This window comes from Pygoscelis adeliae, unplaced genomic scaffold (genome assembly GCF_000699105.1).
Source record: "Pygoscelis adeliae isolate BGI_AS28 unplaced genomic scaffold, ASM69910v1 Scaffold57, whole genome shotgun sequence".
NCBI lineage: Eukaryota > Metazoa > Chordata > Aves > Sphenisciformes > Spheniscidae > Pygoscelis > Pygoscelis adeliae.
The window spans coordinates 6978687-6984375 of NW_008825615.1; positions in this window are offsets into that span (position 1 = coordinate 6978687).

Below are 5689 nucleotides of genomic sequence, written 5' to 3' on the forward strand. Positions count from 1 at the left end.
GGTGAACAGGCACAGAGTCTGGCTGCTGCCCCAGGTGGGAGATGGCCACACTCATGCCTGGGCGTTGGGGCAGGACGGTGCAGACAGCAAGCACTGCCTGCTAGGCTGCTCTCGATCCAAGCAGCCACCTTTGCTCACTGCTCATCTCCTTGTTACCCCGTGCCTGCAGCTGCCAGGGCTTGAGGAGCACAAGGTGGCACTTGGCTTTGCCTGCAGTTCACACATTTTTTTTTCGAACACCTCCAGGGAAAAGGGCTAGGTATGAACCTCCTGCAAGCCAGATGTGCCCCACCAGTTGCCAAATGTAACGTGCTAATCTAGAGGGACTTGGGGTTTAGGTTTGTGTTTGAGAGTGTTCCTGTATTTGACCTTGTGCAGCATTATCCCAGTCCTACTTATTGCAAATGTAGAAGAATAAAGTCATCATGAATAAGCGGAAAAAGAATGAAACTAGAGAAGCAGCTGAGGCATAGCTGGATAGGTCACACTAGGTTTTCTTTTCTGTATAATGCACTGTTAAATGTCTCACACTCCTTTGGTGAGAGGTACCATTTTGAGACCACACGCTGCGCTTCCTCACAAAGAATTCACAACTTTTTTCTTTGGCTTTGCTTCTCCTGTATCCTGTAATAAAAGCCTTCTAGACTGTGGTTGGTCTCTGTGTATTGGAAACATGGTGGATGGAGTTGGGGAAAGAATCATGAAAACGATAGCATCCCATTCATCCAGCAGAATATGTAGCAATGGCAAACTCACTCCTTACAACTGTCTCAACATAATTTAATGTTGTTAAACATTAAAAGTGTTCATATTTTTATTATTCTAACTAAGATCCAATCAAAACCAAGGAGGGAGAAACAACAGACCTAAGCTGCATGTGAACAACTGACCGAGGAAAATTATCATGCACAGGAACAAGACACATTAATCATATTGACTCTCATCTAACATCCAGCCAACCCATTCATCTTCAAATGATCACTATGGTGACGATGCATAGGTCATTCCTGAAACTGAACTGCAAACTATAAAGGAAAAATCATACGGCACCTTGCTGATACATGCTGTTGTACTGAACTTAGAATACAATGTACAGAGAGATCTCTGGCTTAATTAGTTGCCCACTGAGTTAGAGTTGGCTGCTATCTTTTTTCTCCATATGAAACCACAGAGCTTTCTCAGTACATTATTTCCACATGTGCTTGCATTACTATCCCTGCCCCTTGATCCAGCATTTTAATAAGCATTCATCTCTTAAAAAAATATAAAGAAATGTCTATCCGCTTACCTAAAGTATCCCTCAGCCCAGTCCTCCCTTTCCATCAACGTGAGTCGGAAGAATCCCCAGGGAAATCCGTGGAGTGTCCCTGGTAGGCGGCTGTTGTGAATCAGATCAAGAGGCTCTTTTTCATATCATTTTATTCCTCTTTATTAGGGATACAATTTCTCATTCTTTGCTCCAGACATATTAAAATCCTCTCTTGCCTAAGTAGCAGTGCCTAAGGTCTCAGCTGGCTTCAGGACATGAACACCCTGCTAGTGCCAGACAGACATGTGCTACCACAGCAAAGGGAACGGGATGCTGAGGTCTGAAAGCGAGCACCACCGACCTGCGCTTCCTCGGCAGGTGGTAACAGGTATTTTAAAGGTGTCCATGGGTCAGAAAAAGGAAAGGAGTCAACACTTCTGTACCATTTACACATGCATCTGCCTGACACTTCCAGGACTGCTTCTGTAGGAAAAGACAGTATGTTTACTCCAATGTTTACACTTAAACTCAAGCTCCGGTTGTTTCTCTGTTTTATCTTTTAGCCTGCACCAAAGCCACCTTTCTAGGAACTGGTTCATAGTCTACATGTCTCATCTTCCCAGTTTGCTTTATCTAGGGGTAATATCAATATTGAAACAAAAAAAATTACATGTAATGCTTTGATTGACAGCCAAAGTTGATTTAAGATGTTGTTCCATGTTACATTCATACAATCTCTCTTTTTTTGTACTTAATACAAAAATATTTTTAAATGAAAAATTATTGACAAAATTGAAATTCAGATTTCCATATAAGTGACTCAGTATGGAGGCCACAGTACCAAGTATCTCCAATCAGACTGCAAAATTAATTTCTTGTTATCTACCACCCTACAAATTTTAAACCGTCTGAAAATTTAACTGTATATGAATTTCTTCTAATAATAAAATATATTGAATGGCATTGTAATAAACTCAGTGGGTTTCCCTTTTCTTACATGCTTTCGTGAACAGTGAAGCAGTTTTATTGCATTCTCAGTGACCGTAATAAAAGTCTTGGCCTAGAAGATACACTTCTAGGTTTATTAATCTGTTCATATATCAGCTGGGAGATTATGGCAGACAATACTGCACAAAACTGCATAAAATATATTATAAGGTAAAACTACAAAGCAATCCTTGTAGTCAGCTTGGAAGGAATCAGTGGTATGGATTTCATAAAAGACTTAAATTGAAGGCAAATGAAGAAAATAAAACAGGATACCAAATGCAACAAACAGTACCTAAAATACAGGATAAAAACTAAATGTAAATTGCCAGTAGGAATATAAACACAAAGCAAGTGTTGCATCTAAATAAGCCTATTCTGCTATGCAACTGTTTATTCAAGTGCTTGCTATGGCCTCATGGAAGTAGAGCCAATGATAGGTTTCTGGACCCAGATAAATAAGAGTGTCAGGGATGCTGAGAAATCATGTCCATGCCCCAGGCAGGATTTACAACAGCTCCTCTGTGAACTCCTACACTGTCTTACATCGGCCTTTCTTAGTCTCCCAGTGCAGTAGAGGCATTTCTAGCTCATTTGTACCTAACTGCTTAAAAGCCCCACTATCAGGCTTCGCACTCCTTCAGTTGTCCAGCTACAACAGTTGGATTTCATATCTTAGGCTTCCATGATATTATTTAGCTTCCAAACTATTTTCAGAAACTTAAGTATTCAAGATCCTTTGACTCTTTTTATTAATATCTACACTAAATGCTCCTTGCTGCTATTTAAATCTCTTTATTATTTTTATTATCATCATAACCTCTATGATAAACTGTTATCACATTAACTGTCTGTTCTGTAGATTAAAGCACTGTTTTCTTTAACCCCTTCCTCAAACATCTCGTCTGCGAGGTCCCCGATCATTTCAGCTGCCGTTTCCATTTGGAGCCCCCTGTCACTGGAGCGCTGTGCCCACGTCGGAGCAGCTGCTCTGGCTGAGACTGCAGAAATGTTGGCCGGAGAAAGCACTGCTTTTCAGACAACACTCCTGTTTACACAACCCAGCATGTTTGCTTCTTTTGCAATAGCTTGACAAATGTTGTCAGATGCAATAGCTTGGCCAGCGTTCAGTGAATGATCCATTTGCATCCCAGCTTTTCTTCTGCAGAATTTCTACCTTGTTCGTCATTCCCCAGTCTGCATCTGTGCAGCTGAGCACTGTCTTCCCTGAGCACAGAGCTTTGCTGTTATCTCTCCTAAAGTGGAACCGATGATTTTAGGGCATTTCTGCATTTTGTCAATGTCAACTTGAATTCTGGTCTCTGCAGTGCTGGAATTCCCCCCCAGTCTATTGCTGCCTGCAAATTTAATAAGGCTTTTTTCTAGCTTTCCAAATAGGACCCCAACACATCCCTGTGAAACTTGACTCAATGTAACTTTCCCTTCTGGGGCTTCAAAAGATCTGCCAGACCTGCATAACCCTTCCTCCACTGCAACTGTCAGTTGTTTCAAGGCTTTCAAAGCCCAGAGGAGAATGATAAACAAGTGGCAGTTCCGTCCAGGGATCCTTGCACCAGAAGGACTTAGGGTTTGCTTTATAGCGGGAAACAGCAGAAACACATCCGGCCCAGTAGTGAGGATGAGGATGCTTCCAAAGAAAGGTATGAAAATTTAGCTGCACAATACTCTATTTTACATCCAATTTATTCATAATCTCTCACAGTTCAAGGCTAGTTTAAACTCTGATGCATGAGGTTTTAACTTCTCCTTTGCCCAGGTAAGTACAGCTGTACTCGGTCACAGTATGCTCGGAGGTAAAATCAACCCTGGAAGTCATGGCTGTGTTAGATTGCATTTTTTTTCACATGGAAAATGTCTTACCACGAAGGTGGTCACTGTATGAAGCAGCTCCATGTCTCACGGGGCACATCTCGCTCAGGGACTGCTCTACCTCTGACGGAGTCCCAGGACTTTCTATATCATGTCGGGGACTTGGGCCATTCCCAAGAGAAGCCGAAGGGTGCACTGGTGGTTCATAACTAACCCTTTCTTAGCCTTACATGCATATCTCATCTCTCCCCCTAACTTATTGAGCTTGATGGATCTTAAGACACTTTCACTAGGATATCAGCCTCCTTAGGCTCCCTCTATAGCAGAAGCACAATAAATAAATAAATAAATAAATCAAATTTATATGCTCTGACTTACCCTTTTCAGAAACCCATCTCCTTCCATCAATTATTCAGACAGTATAGAAAGATTTGCCTCCTCGGTTACTCCCTTAAGGTCGCAGTCCTGTCACCCCTCAGGACTGCGCTGTGTTCACTGGGACTGCAGTAATATGCTAGCAACAAGAAGTAAACTCAAGTGAAAGGAATCAAAGGGAAAACAAGAAAAGGATAATTTGCAGAGCATGCAAAGCCTGCAAACAGCATCCACCATTTTATATTATTAGAAATGTATATTCTCCACATTCAGCAATAACAGCCTGCTGCAGTTCTCATTGTCATTAAAGATTACCACTCCTCAGTCCCTAATGTGCTAATAACGGGGAGAAAGGAGGCAGAAAGGGAGCAAGAACAAATGCAAGACATCAGGCACACGTTGTCTTGAGCGTAAGGGAAAATATTTTTAGAAAACAGAAAAACCATGAAACCATCTTCCACTTTGGGAAGTGCTTTTCTATTAAAGGAACATCAGCATAAGTTATGTGTTAAGGATAAGAACACACAACTAAGACATATGGCAATAAGATTAAGCAGAGTATTTTTATTGCTTTATTATCTTCTCATACTGGGGGGAAAAAAAAAATAAACCCACAGACCTGCAGCTCTTAAAGCAGTTACACATATGGGAGGAAAAAAGCAAGAAACAAGACTGAAACATTCTGTACCTTTTATCATCTGCTGCCACCTGGAAATAAGTGCATTTTCTACAAGGTCTGAGGATTGTGGGAAGAGCTCTAGGTGAGCAAAACGAATGATAGAACGGGACTTTTTTCAAAGCTAACTAATACAGTAATTTTACTTCAGTGGATTCTCAATCTGTACAACTGAGGTATTTTAAATTCTATCAAAATAAAATATTTCCAAATTTATACTCCTAGGCTTTACTGTATTTCCTCACAAAAGGATATTATTGGAACATACAGTGAGAGACCCTATTGTACCGCAGGAAAAGGCAGGCTTTACCTAGATGGTAAGAGGCTTGCAATCTCACTAGAAGGGAAGAAGCAGCAGCAAATGCACCCAGGCAGAGGGCACAAGAAACAATCATAGAATCATAGAATCATTAAGGTTGGAAGAGACCTCTAAGATCATCGAGTCCAACCGTCGACCCAACACCACCAGGCCCACTAAACCATGTCCCCAAGCGCCTCATCTACACGTCTTTTAAATACCTCCAGGGATGGTGACTCAACCACTTCCCTGGGCAGCCTTTTCCAATGTTTAA